Source organism: Mus caroli, unplaced genomic scaffold, assembly GCF_978045245.1.
Source record: "Mus caroli unplaced genomic scaffold, Mus_caroli_1 scaffold_7, whole genome shotgun sequence".
Taxonomy (NCBI): Eukaryota; Metazoa; Chordata; class Mammalia; order Rodentia; family Muridae; genus Mus; species Mus caroli.
This window is the reverse complement of record NW_028227262.1, coordinates 72,489,513-72,504,558: the sequence shown is the minus strand read 5'-3', so window position 1 is coordinate 72,504,558 and position 15,046 is coordinate 72,489,513. Positions and strand designations below refer to the sequence as shown.

Here is a 15,046-nt window from a genome sequence, read left to right as displayed (position 1 = left end):
CATTTTCCCACATAGTTGGTTCTTGTTGATCTTCCTACTCAACTATTCTTACACATCCCCTTGAACCTCCTTAATCCATTTCCTCACTCATCAGCTCCTATTTGCCTGGAAGTTACTGATAGTACTAAATTCTTACTCTTTCTTCATTCTTCTCCTTTCCTCCTTGTCCTTCTCTTCCCCATATTCTTCCTTCTTCTGCCTGTTCAAATTATTTTGAGACAGGATCTCTAGAATAGTATGGTCTGCAACTTTCTGAGTAGCCAAAAAATTATCTTGAACTTCAGTTCCTCATCCTTTCATCTTCTAATTACTAGGATTGCAGCCATGATCTATTATGCCAATTTTGTATACTATAACTATCAAACCAAGGGCTTTGCATTTGCTAGATAAATACTCTACCAACTGACCTAAATCCATAGCCCAGGATTCAATTGTCAATCAAAAAGTTGTCTTCAGTCTCATCCTGGTCATTGTTAGAGTAGCTTGATGTAAAGAACCAGTTGACTGAATTCACTTGAAAATAAACAGAATGATCACCATCGATACGTTTATGGCCATAAGCTTATTTTTTTCACTTCAAATTTTCCATTCTCAAGTGAATCCTATACTAAATGATGCTAGAAATTAATTATGTTTATTATCTTTGGGGACTTTAGCTGCAATTTTGTCACAGTAAAACACCACAAAATCTGCTCTTGAGACATACTTTTACTATGATGATTAATTCTATCTGAGTCCCATAACATTTATTATTTAACCATAACAATAACACAAACAATATAATTGCTTAGGTGCTGGCCATCAATCTTTTATGGGACTCAAAATGAGAAAGCATAAAGAGGCATAGTATTTCAGTCATGTTTCAGTTTGTTCTCATTTCCGCAACCCTCAAGACTAAACTCGAATGCAGAGTGCTGATTAAAATGTTAGCTCTGCCTCGTGCATGCTGGATGGAATCACTAATCACATCTCTTTAACTCTGTGCTTCAATAGGAACGTACCAAAATTGTTAGTGTTTTATTCATTTATTCTGCATGTGTATAAAAAAATAGTGCTTGTATAAAACCTGTCCTGTTACACACTAAATATCTAAGAAAAAGTAGTGTCTCCTAAAACCATAGTAATAAGTGTAAGGTTTAAATAAGTCGAATGCACATGCATAAATCACTTAGATGGCTCCACACAAAACAAGGAATAGCAAAGATTTGTCTACAATATATTATTATACTCTTCTACCACCAATATTCCTACTCTTTTGATGTTTTTCTTTTCTTTCACATGGGCTTTTTTTTTTATGTGCTTTATACCTTTAGAAAAATATCCCATGATATTTTCCCCCTGTTGCTTTTGTCTTGCATCTTTTTGGCTTACAATAGCAGTTGAGATTGTCAATACAATGAAGCCAAATTGACATCATGGGAATCAGATTTTTCTGCCATCTTTTAGGTCTTTGACCTCCATATAAAATCTATGGTTGATTATTACACACATATTCAACCTGCCAGTGAGGTTCATGATGTTCCCAGTTCTATGATCAGAGATGATTTCAAATTCACCAGTGTATCCATGCTTTATCATCACAGCTAGGAACTGAACAATCACTTTGGAACATCGATTGATGGGGATCTGGGGACCTGCTGTTTGCCTTTCTTCTCAGCATTGTTGATACTCAAGATTATGAGAACATTCACACACTCAGAGAGATGGTGTGTAAAGATGACAGAAAACTTTTTGTTTGTTTGTTTTTTTCTGTTATCAGTTACACTAAGAAATTGGGAAAAGAGATACAAACTTATAACATACAAAGTGTTGGATTTTATTTCTTTAAAGATTTATCTATCTATCTATCTATCTATATCTAATCTATCTATTTTCTTATTTATGTGTATATGCACGGGGGTGCAGAACTAATGATCAAAATTTGGGCTTCTGTGCTGGATCCAGCATGGCCACAGAAGAGACAGTGTGACATGGTTCCCACCCTTGAAGCAGAGCCAGCAGGATGTGGGTTTCCTGGAGTGCTGATGGCTGCTGTATGTATAAACCATGTTTACATACTAATATACAAATTTACTTCATGTTGCTCCTTTGGGGAATGTTCTTCCTGCTAAGTTATCAGGGGCATGTTCTCTCTACCAAGGTCAATGACACCACAATAACCAGAAACACTAAAGATTCCGAGAAGGAGAATGTGTCTGGTGATCCTCAGCAAAATAGTGATGCTGGGACCTTTAGGACAGACCTTAAGGCTGCAGGAAAGAACTCTGAAGACAAGAGTTCAAGAATACATAAATCAGAGTAAGAACTATTCTTTATAGGATTTCTCACTATGCAAAATAGGATGCAATATGAGTTATATGAGGGGTTTCATGAACCTCAAAGGAAAGAAGCAACTTCACTAATGAGTAGCTTAGTCAGAAAGATAATAAAGAAGGAGACATGATTTGGTGAATACAAGAAAAAAAAAAAAACCCTGGATCACAAAAGAGAAAGGAATAGTTAAGTCAAGGCTCAGATAGAGTGTTATATGCTATTAGTGGTAAAATGGTGGTCTCTTCCATGGCATCAACAACTAAACTTGATCTAGCTATTCTACTTCCTACAGGAGGTAGTTATATGTGCATTCTAAATACAAGTTGGGGATGGACAAAAAGTCTAATATCAAGAAAAAAGATGATGGCTTAATGGTATTCCTATTTTCTGGGATTGCTTAATACTTTCTAATAATAAGCCTTGGAGTTGCTGAGTTAAAAAAGAACACATCCAAATATTAACAGAATATATCGAAGTAGCTAAGAATTATAAAAATGAGCTTCAATGCTGCTTGCATTGGCATAAACAAGAGCTCGCTAAATTGCAACTTTCTCACATAAAAATAGCCTCTATGTCCAGACTTGGCAACCACAAGTGCTGTGTCCAGCAAATTGCATAGGACTTGATATATATATACCAAAACAACAACAAAAAACAATGTACCTGGTGTGGTGTCTGGTTCATTTGACTCAAATGTTCTCTGTATTTTAGTTTCATTTTCTAAGAGTCTAGGGGCTAAGGTCATAAAATGCTAATTTGTGGAATGATCAAACGGGAACCTAGGATAAATGATTAAACTGATATGCAATTTCTAAGGCAGTACTTTATACAATTAAAAGACAAGACTTTGGTCTGCAAGAGAAAGCTACCTTAAGCAGATCAGAGAGCTGTCAACTCTGAGTCACTCCTTTGTTGCTTCCATCTACCCCTTCCTCAGGACCCTCTCTCAAGTTGAGGCCAGACCTCAGCACTTCAGATCCCTGGAGCGGGGTTACAGGCAGGTGTGTGTTGAGATAAATCTCCAACCTAAATATGCCCTGGCAATGAAAACACAACTTAATTAATATGAATAAATACTGTACACCTAGACTGGGCAGATCTACCACTACACTACATCTATCCACATGAATGAGACCCATTAGAACTTGCGGTTTCTTCAGGCCATGTGTGTGCTTCTGCTCCACTTTCCTTCTTCCTCCTCCTCTGTGTCCTCTCCCTCTTCCATTTTCCCTTTTCTCTCCACTTTCCACTCCACCTTCCCTTTATCTGCCCAATCATCATCTCTCCTTTACTTTAAAAATTAAGGTGGGAAGCAGATTTACAGGAAATCACCTGAGTGCTGACTCATTCCTTGTTCGCAACCCCTCACAGGAGAATGGAATTAACATCAAATATAATTAGCTCCCTGGCTATCCACAACAGGTGTGAGCCATCCTATGGGCATGCCAAGGATTCAAGGATGCTGGCTGCATGATGGAAAGAGTCATGCTCACATCCTCTGAAAGAGCAACAAACTCTCCTACGTACTGAGCCTTCTCCCCAGTCCCTGCGTTAGCATGTTCTATGATTGTTTTCCTAAACTATATTTTCCACTTTTACTTTCCTTTTAAACTTCTTAATCTGTAATTTGGGAATTCCTATTATTCACATTTATTTTAGACCAAATTCCAACTATTCATTTAATACTTCTAGAACCTTGATAAGAATCAGATATTTGAAGTTCAAATTTTCCCCGTTTTGAAATATGCATATCATTTATTTCATGGGGGCTTTAGTATTTACATGTACCTTTAAACCACTAAGTATTAGATACTTAATAGAATGTAAATCACTGATATCCCCTATTGTTCAGGGAATTATAACAAGGAGGAATGGCCAGTCCATGTTCAGTGCAGAAGCAGTGATTAAAATATTTTCAGTTGATGTTTGGTTGAATCATAAAGTACAGAATGAGTGAGGCTCCAAGGGTTATTCTATATTAAAATTGTGTGACAGCTTGTCAGGGTAGTATGTACAAGATAAAAATTAAGACAATAAATTTCCTGATGAATGAAGGAAATTTTATATATAATTACTGTTAATATTCTAGGGTTCCAAGAATCAAAGTTTATACATGCCAGTCATGGTATCTATACTGATTATTATTGTGACATGATAGGATTCTAGGATTACCTAGGAAATGAACTTCTGAATATGTCTATGAGGAAGTTTCTTGACTTATCGGACATAGGAAGAGCCTTCGTAAATTTGAATGGGATTATTCCTTGGGCTGGAGCTCTTGGCTTAATGAAAACAAGAAAGGCAGCAGGGGAGCAGCGTTTACCTCTCTGTGATGTTTGACAATAAAAGAAATATGACCAGTTGCCCCACTGTCTTGTCACCATGTCACCATGCCTTCCCTGTCGCGATAGATTGTTCTCTCAAACCGTGAGCCTAAATAAACCCTTTCTAAGCTGCTTCTGATGGACGTCCTGTCACAGCAATGAGAAAGGAGTGAGAGTCCCTGTTCCTCACACTTATTCCTGGAAATCATTGCTGTATATGAAAGGGCACATGAGTCTTGGAGACTTTAGGAAACAAAAAATGCCACTCATTGCCCAGGAGAAATAGCACAAGAGAAATTCCTATTTAAGGTATAAAAAATATGCAAAATGTCTCTGTGGATATGATAAAAAGGCGAGTGTTATTTTAGTCTGAAATTGAAAGACACTGTCTTGGTCCAGATAATTGAACCTCTGGGAATTGATCCTTATTCCTGCCCACATTTTGAAACTGCATTTCTGGGTTGTATGAAGAGATTTTTTTTTTCTTTCTCTCTTCTGAAATGTTTGCAGGAGGCCAATCAATGCAGACAAATTCAACCCAATCAGACAGATTACATTTAAATAGAAAGCTGAGATTTCCGAGCAGCTGGGAAGTCAGACAGAGGGAACCGTGGACTAGGTGTGCCTGATATTTTGGGTGTGCTCTTCTCAAGACCTTCACTTAATTGTTATCATTAATGTGGAGGTTGAGAAAATGGGCTAGAAGCCATCAAAGTTTTAAGAACCCTCACGGTATGAGGTATGAGCACGAGTTATTTTTATTAAGATTAATTTTTGATGATGTGTTTCTGTAGGTCTGTGCAGATGAGTGCAGGTGTCCACAGAAACCAGAGATAGCAGGTCCCCTTGGAAGTAGAGTTACAGAGAGCTGTGCCCTGACAGAGTTGGGTGCTGTAAATAGGACTCGGGTCCTCTGTAAGAGCAATATATGCTTTTAACTGCTGAGCCATCTCTCCAGGACAGAACACTGGGATCTAAGTTTACTGCCCCAGGCAGGCGGGGAAGCATCCGATACCAAGAAACCCTGACAAGAGCTGCATGGTTTAACCTCAAGTCCTTTGCTTGTGGTGTTATCCAGAGCAAGAGAATATGAAACCAAGAAGGAAATGATTGTTAACCAATGAGTCACCCTAGTCTTCAAGAAGCAATAAGAACAATAGCAATCAGGATATAGCAATTATGGAAACAAGGTTCCAAAATGTAAGGGAACAGTCAGCAGCAACGGAGGCTAATTATTTTTATCTCTAGGGCTTCCCCTGACAACTGCTGCTGGACCAGAGTTAATATAATACTTAGGGACATTGGAGAGTAGGCTGGAAACCATAACTAGCTTCATGAGATCTTCTCTTTTCTGTATTAATGAGACTATGAACCCTCTCTGGAGAAAAACATCCCCTAGAGGCACTATAACTTTCCAGGTGTCATTCCATTCAATATTCAGGTAGAAGTTCCTGTAAAGAACATACCAGGATCATAAGGAGAAAACTTAACAAGTGGAAACAGAAACAGAACACTTGGTGAACCAAACATAAATTTCACCAGACTCAGACATTAACAGTGTTTGCTCTAGTTAAAGAAAGCAATGCATTGAACACAGCCATCTGCAAAAAGAAGAACAATGGAAATTCACTAAAAAATAATAACTAGTTTTTAAATAAAGAGTGATAATTTGTTTTTATTTATAGCTGTGATTATAGTATGTGTGTTGGGTGGGGGTTGGAAAAATACAATGTTTTCACCACAACATGAGGAACTATGTTTACAGGCCACAGCATTCGGAAGGTTGAGAAACACTGCTCTCGTGGGATGTAATGTAACTTCACTTACAATTTCTAGTTTTAATGTTCTTTATCAGATATCATGAGTGATAATTAGGACAATGACACCTTGCATTTTTAAATGATTTTCTGCTTAGTTAAATCTAACCTCCATGTTTGCAACACCCACTAGAATTCTGCAGAAATTATTTCCAATTATTTACTTCTTTTCTACAGCAGAAATGTCACTTATTCAATGGCAATACATATAATTTCACCTAATTCCCCAGACACACTCTCTTCCCCCTTCTCTGTCTGTCTTCTGATGGAGGTGAATTAGGTTAATACAGATGAAATTGCATGACTAAATAATATGATTTCTTCTAGTTCTCAAATGCTTTGCAAACTGGCATTTAAGATGGCCTGGCAATCACTGCATATTTCTTTCTCATTAACATTCTTTCACAGAGTTCAGTTGTAGAGTAGAAGAGAAACAAGACCAAGTAAGCAACTTTAATTAATTACCTAATCCCAGGCAGAGATAGTTGATAGTCTTCATTCCCTGAAGAACAGAATAGGTGATATGAGATTCATTACTGAGACTGTGAATGTAAGACTAATTAGTAAAATGTAACATGTACTAAGCAATAAGGTATCTGTGTCAATAAAATAATGACTGAAAGGAGGGTATTTGTGACTCCCATATTGTGAACAGAATCTCTAATCCCATGCATTGTGGTCAGCCTGTGTCTTGAGACTGGCATCATGCCCTGGATGCTTCCCTTGGCCAAGCAATTGGAAAATGGGGTAAGGTAATAGCTAGGAACTTGGAGAGGAACCTGAAGCCAAAATTTCCAAAATAGCAATGACTGGTGATAGACCTAGAAGGTAACTGGGCATTTACTCACCCAGTGAACTGAAAAGAACAAAAATTACTTTTCTTATATATGATGGAGCCAGTGTGCTAGAAATCTGATTAAATGGCTCACCACCAAAAGAATGTAATTGGCCAGTGCTACAGAAGTCATTCGCAATTTAAAAAGAAATATGAACTTCTTGTTTAAGACTCCTGACTAAAAGAACACAGAAATGAAATATCTGAGATCCATAGTTCCTCTAAAACAAGCTTAAGTCAGTGTCATTATGGCTATTGGAGAAATTCACTTGTATACAAAAAAAAGTCATAGAAAAGCTGTTTATGTGTTAACATTTTTCAGTAGGAAAGCTTCAAATCTCCTCTGAATTGTACACAAATCTTCCCCCCCAACTTCCAAATACCAAGTACTTTGTAGGTTCTTTAGTTAGAGCTAAGCAGTTCTTGGTATACTCAGCTCTTGTTGAAGTTCATTTTGACAGCCTGGGTACTACTCAAGAGCAGCAGAAGAGACAGTTCTTTTGGAAACCCAATATGAAACATCCCAATGAAACTTTCCTCAATACAAAGGACATATAGAAGCTTCCCAAGTCTCTTTCTAGGCTAATACTATTCCAAGGATCAGAGACTGTACCCTGGAAACTCCAATTAAGACAAGTATTTTTAATAAGCCAATTAATAAGCTAAGTAAAAAAAAATAGTTAAAAGGGGAGTGACTCAATGTAGACAACATTGGGAAGAGGGATTAGGAGATGTAGTGACTAACCCCTATCACACCTGTCTTTAGGTTCCAACCTAAGTGTTAAAAGTAGAAGGTCACAGTTATGTGTAACTAAGCATTCTAAGACCAAGGCCATTGTTATCTAGAGTCCTGTAATGTAGACTGACATGTTATAAGTCTCTTTTGTGGAGATAAGTTCTTTATGTCTGGTTTTACTCTTTTATTTTCCCCCAGCATGGAGGAAATTCACGGTTTTTTTTTTTGTTGTTGTTGTTTTTGTTTTTGTTTTTTTTTGGGGGGGGGAGTTGGGAAGGTCCTACTGCTTCAATATTCTGGTAGCCAAAGAAAAGGATGAAAATGAAAATGTGTCTTTAAAACTGTTTAAGTCCAAATCAGATCAGGTCAGGTTAAATTCTGAACGATTGCTAGAAGATAGATGAAGGTCTAGAGTCAGCACTCCTTAGAAACCCATGAAGTGGTTTCTGGTAGCTAGAAAAGGTTGCCTCGTTTGGCATATACCTGTGTCTATGCATCAAAACCTAGGCTCCTTGAGGCCCTACTAACATGGGCCTATTATGAATATTCTCATACTAGCCTTCTGGCCTCTTACCTCTCCACTACTAAGGCTAACTCCCAGGCTGTTACAGATTTCCTCCCCTTATCCTGAAAATACCTGTTCTTTACAACTCATGAGGTTTTGCCTTGACTCATCTTTTCTCTCTCAGTGATAGTCCTGGTTGTGGCCTGTCTGCTCCCCTTTATGCCCTACTTTCAGATGTATCCATGGATGCTTTAGACTTTTCCAGATGCCTCTGGCTGTTTTTTCTCAGATCTACAATAAAAACATTTTCATCTTCCATGGAACTATCACTTCAGTGGTTCCATTGTGCCCTTGCATACAAGAATCTCTTCTTTCCTAGAAGACTGGTCACAAAACTATACACATGAAAAAGAGGCAACCTGATAGAAATTCTCTCTTGACAGATGATATACTAATTCTCCTCTATAATCCAAAACTACAGCTGTTCGTCTATGGAGGGTAAATGGGAAGCACTTCCAAAGGTGGAAGCAGAAAATATTCTGTTGTAAACCTCCAGGGTTTCATTTGTTGCTGTCTGTTCATGTGCATGTTACTCCTGCAGATTTGTCCTTCTTGGGGGTAAGGGGGCCTGCAAGTAGTTTGACGTTGAATTTTAAACTTCTTCAGAGTAGTTTGATTGGAAAATTAGGTAACTGGTTCTGTAGGAAAAGAGGATGTGACTAAACCTGGGGTGCTGGCAGTATCTATGACTAGTACTCTGAAGGAAAGGCTTAGCCTGCTCCAGCAATTCTGGGGTCAATTTAGAGCACACAGGGTGTGAAAAGTAATTCAAGTGTCTATTCCTGACAAATTATTCCCAGTACTTTTCAAGCAATGCAAAGTCTGGAAGGAATCCATGCTGTCAAGTGGAGAAGGACTGTGACCATTCTCACGAAATCTCCCCCACTCCTGGAGATTTCAGTTTGGATATGCTGCTACTTCTTACCAAATATAAAGACAGAGTTTTTGTTTATCCACTATTCGCATCTTTGCACTATGTGTTATGCCATGTAGCTTGGAGTACAGCTCTATGTGTCAATAGATAAATATATTCAGAGTGTGTGTCTGTGCACACGTGTGTGCGCACAGACAGCCCTCCCCCATCTCACATAGAATATACCATACTTTCTATATTCAATAGAATTGGAGAAAATTGGCATAAGGAATATGTTCTTTTAAAGTTGGAGGGGCTGATTGCCAGGGGATATGCTATCCTTGATTAGCATATCATTCCACCACTGCTCTGCTTGAGAGGTAAAACGGAATGTGGGGATTTTTGGAGAAGCACACAAGCAGCCATTCACTGACTACTTTTGCAAAAGTATTGGGAAGGAATGGGTACACAAATCCTAAGAAAAGCAGTGTGATTTATTTTGAAATTTGAAATTATGGTTAAGATCATAACCTGCATTGATTGAATTAGGCTATAGAATGAGAGGTGTTTTCTTTCTTTCTGTCTGTCTGTCTGTCTTTCTTTCTTTTTTCCTTTCTTAGTTGTAAAAAACAAATATTCTTGACTCTAGGGGCAATAAAATAAGCTTGAAATCAGAGGTGTCAAACTACTTGTATAAACTAATTGATTAGCTTAGCTATGGGTTTAGGAAGATAATTAACAGTTGAAATACAGAATGTTTTTCACAGATGGACTGGATTCGAGGGCAGGTTTGTACCAGGAGTATTGAATACTCTGACAAGAAGGTCAGTTAGAAACAATAGCATTGGGACCAGAGAAATGGTGCTATGGTTGTATAACTTACTATTAAGCTCTGATGGTCTGAGTTTGATCTCTAGTACCAATTTCACAAATGCAAGTGTGCATGCATGTGGGACTCTCTGTCTGTCTGTCTGTCTGTCTGTCTCTCTCTCACACACACACTTTAATGACTTAAATAAATAATGGAAATAAATTCTCTGAGAAGGAAGACAGAATGAGATTTTATTTTTGTAGTAGTTGGGAAATGTTGAATGCACAATAAGAAGGGACATTAGTAATTCTCAGTGAGGCTTGAGACTCTCCTTTAATAGAACTCAGGTTGCCATTAAACTGGAAACTATTATCGGTGATGGTCCCATTTTTTTTCTTTTTTTAAGTTAATACTTTCAATCAGTCAGAGACAACTATCTTCTAGGTATTTTGTTTTACTAATTTTCTAATATAAATTTTGCCATGAGTAGATAAAATATCACTCATGTTGACCTTCCCCCCCCAAAAAAAACCACTTCATTGGGGGAAAGTCTTAACTCAGTCTTCAATCTTAAGCATTTTTCTCATTTATAATCATTTATAGAATTGTTTATGTAATAGATAAGTAACAATAAGATATAAATATATGCATATCACTCCTTACATAAAATACCAGATAAGCTTTTCAGTTTTCTCTCATTTAAAAAAACAAATATTTTTAGGCTTGGTCTTTTCATTCTGTCCTGGATTTCCTGGATGTTTTGGGTTAGTGGGTTTTTTGTTGCTTTTTTTTTATGTTTTGAATTTCCTTTGACAGTTGTGTCAATATCTTCTTAGATATCTTCTACACCTGGGATTCTGTCTTCTGTCTCTTTTTATTCTGTAGCTGATGCTTACATCTGTAATTCCTTACCTTTTCACAAGTTTTCCATTTCAAGGGTTGCCTCCATTTGTGTTTTCATTATTGATTCTACTTCTACTTTTAGGTCTTGGAACACTTTGTTCATTTTCTTCACCTGTTTGATTGTGTTTTCCTGTATGTCTTTAAGGGATTTATTTATTTCCTCTTTAAGGGCTTCTACCTGTTTACTCATGTTTTCCTGTATTTCTTTCAGTGAGTTATTTATATCCTCCTTAAGGGACTCTACTATCTTCATGAAATAGGATTTTAGGTTAGCTTCCTGATTTTTAGGTGTGTTAGTATATCAAGGCCTTGTTGTGATGGGAGAATGGGCTTCTGATGATGCCAGAATATATTGGCTTCTGTTGCTTATGTTACCTTAAGACTGTGGGGTATCTAGAGTGGCTGGAAAGCTGCTGATTTGTTGCCCTGGCTGCAGCAGAACTCCTGGGAGGCCTTCAGACTGCGGGAGGGGCGGAAAGGGGGGGTCTGTTGCCCAATGTGCAGCGGACCTTCTCGAGGCCTTGAGACTGTGGTGTCTTCAGAGGAGCAGACAAGCTGGTGATCCGCTGAGGCAAAAGGTACCACCAGCCAGAAGCAGAGTGAACTTTGAGAATGGGGCGTTTCAGGGTGCTGGGTCCTAAGACCACTGGGCTCTGAGACCACTGGTCTCCTCTGGATTTCCAGTGGCTGTGATGGTTAGGGTGGCTGCAGCGGGCTTCTTAGAGGCTGTGAAACTGGAAATGTATCTTGAGGTTCCTCAGATAATTGGAAATTGATAAACCTGATGACCCAGCTATACCACTCTTGGAAATATACCCAAAAGATACCCCACAATGCCACAGGGGCACCTGTTCCACTATGTTCATAGCAGCCTTATTTGTGATAGCCAGAAGCTGGAAACACCCCAGATGTCCCACGATGGAAGAATGGATACAGAAAATGTGATTCATTTACACAATACTACTCAGCTCTTAAAAACAAGGACAGCCTGGGTTTTGCAGGCAAATGGATGGAACTAGAAAATATCATCCTGAGTAAGGTAACTCAGACCCAAAAGAACATGCATGGTGTGTACTCACTAATAAGTGGATATTAGACAAAAAAAAAAAAAAAAAAAAAAAAAAGTACAGAATACCCTGAACACATCCCACAGGACTCAAGAAGGTTAACAAACCAAAGTACCCAAGTGAGGATGCCTCAATCCCACTTGGGAGAGAGAAGAAAGCAGTCATGGGGTGGGAGAAGAGGTAGAAAAGAACCTCAGTTGGAGAGGGAACAGGGAGAGGAAGAGAGGAATATGATCAGGTATTTGGGGGAACAGTACTGAAGCCCTGAGGGCCAGGAGAAATAATGGAAACAGGCAACCTAGGTAAGTAGGGGGGGGCACCCTCTGGAATGTATCAGAGACTTGGGAGGTGAGAGACTCTCAGGACTCAAAGGGAGGAGCCTTGGATGAAGTGCTCTACAGTGGGGATGGGGAACGTGTAGAGTCTACCACAAGTGGAGGGACAGGACATCAAGTGGAAGAATGAGGTTGCCATCCCACAGAATCTCTGACACAGAATTGTTTCTGTATAAAAGAACTGCAGGGACAAAAATGAGCATGAGAAAAAAGCAGGTCCAGTGACTACCCAAATTGGGATCCAGCTCAAGGGGAAGCCCCGACACTGTTGTTGATGCTGTGGTGTGCTTGCAGACAGGAGCCTAGCATGGATGCCCTCTGTCTCAGCTGTCCAACAAGCAGCTGAAAGAGTCAGATGCAGATACTAGCACCCAACCAATGGACAGAAGATTGAGACCCTCATGATTGAATTGGGTAAAAGATAGAAGAAGCTGATGATGAGGGCAACCCAATGGAAAGACCAGCAGTCGCAACTAACCTAGAACCCCAATATCTCTCAGACACCGAGCCACCAACAAGGCAGCATATACTAGCTGATATGAGGTCCCCAATATATATGTACAGCAGAGGATTGTCTGGTCTGGCCTCAGTGAGAGAAGATGCACCTAACCATCAAAAGACTTGAGGTCCCAGGGAGTGGAGAGGCCTGGTGGGGAGGAGACATCCTTTTGGATGTGGTGGGGAAGAAGTATGAGTTGGGGAGTGGTCTGGGGACAGATCAGGAGGGGGGGTGAAGTCTGAACTGTGAAAAAGGATAAAGAATAGAAATTTTTTTAAAAAGACATTTTGGAATCAGGGTTAAGCTAGTCGTAAAATTAATCATGTGACTTAAATGTACATCATCACTAGAAGAATTTAAAAGAAAAAGTCATCTATTGTGTTTGCCTGAATAATTTCATGCTCCTCAGAAAGACTGTATTATAATTTTTACTATTTACTCTGTACATTTTTACTCTTCTTCTTTATAGTAAATTCTTTTTTTGTGATTTTTTTTGGTTTGGTATATTTCATTAATTTAATGCTTTCAAATTAACCCAAATTTAGTTTTTAATTTCATTGTTTCCTTGTTCTTACTGCTTTACTGGTAAGCAGTGGTAAGCTAAGCTAATAAGTATACATTCTGAATTTTTAAACAAAAATCAGGGAAACTAGTCATGGTTTGGGGCAGAGCTGGAGAAAGTAATCTATGGGACAACCTAGCAGAAGCTGTCAGACTTTGAAAATTTTTTTGTTTTTTTGGTTTTTTATGAGTAGTTTCTTTGCTTGTTGTTTTGACTCCTGCTGTACTAAGGTTTCTATTCCAAAATGTTACAAGGTTTATGCAGACCTTCTCATCCAAGAGTGAAATAAAGCATACTTTATTCAACTAAGAATATTAAAAATTTCATGTAGCTATGTTTGGTGTGTGTGTGTGTATGTGTGTGTGTGTGTGTTTGTGTGTGCATGCGTGCCACAGTGTGTTTGTGAAGGACACGGGACATTTTGTACCAGGAATCTGTTGATAGATCTAAAGGCTTGGCAAGAGGCAGCTTTACTAGCTGAGTTACCTCTCTGACTCTCTTGCATTTTTATTTAATGTCCTCAAGTGTCTACCTTGAAGAAGGGCACCTGGAAAACATGACATAAAAGGCTTGGATGATTCTCCTAACACAGAAAATGTGAGTTTTCCTCCTTCTTTGTTTTGCAGAGTGTGACTAAGATGGCTGTGGATGTTCTTCTGTCTTTCTACTTCTTCCCGCTGCTTTGCTATTGCTCTTTACTAGCATAAAATCAATTAAGGCTTAGTACTCAGTCTGACCTAAAATATTCTGGTGTCATGAAACAAGGTTCTCTTGTATTGCCCTGCCATTTTTCGACAGAGAAAGAAATACCAAACCTACGTTATATTAAAAAAATGCAATATTCTATAGATGCTTCACACACACACACATTTTCAGTTTTCAGAGTTATAGTACGGTGGCAGAAGATTTAAATTTATGTCTTTATACAAAAGTACAATTCCCTTCTTCATTGCTTCTGCTCTTCTTTGTTGCTCTATTTAATTTATGGTTATTCAATAGCAATTTAAACAATACTCACATCTCAGTCAGTTGCAAATAAAAATTTTTACAACCTGATATCTACATTTGTGGGTGAGAGGTGATCCTGTGTGGTGGGCAGCCAGGAAAGGAATTTAGCACAGGGGCCAGGAGCCTGAGCACATCTGAGCAGCTGACTTCACCCATGCTCCTAGTCAGTGGAGCTCAACTAGTTATTGGATTTTGGAGTCTAACTGCATCAAACATCTGAAGCCTATGTAAAGTGACATCTACCTCTTGTTCAACTAAAAAAAGGAACAAAACAAAAGCAGAAGAGGTTGGTGACAAAAAGCAACCTGGAGAATGAAATGTTGTCCCACACTGTTCTTACCCTGACACTCAGAATTGCCCAAGACAGTTACTCAAGAGTCAGTTGGACCAGAGAATTCTGGCAGCCCTTTGAGCCCTT

The 15,046-nt window shown here is 38.6% G+C and overlaps 1 pseudogene; it reads right to left on the bottom strand.

Annotated features, from left to right (window-relative positions):
• Nucleotides 1-427: 427 nt before the first annotated feature.
• On the bottom strand, nucleotides 428-2,079 carry LOC110295665 (small ribosomal subunit protein uS8 pseudogene; annotated as a pseudogene).
• Nucleotides 2,080-15,046: the final 12,967 nt, after the last annotated feature.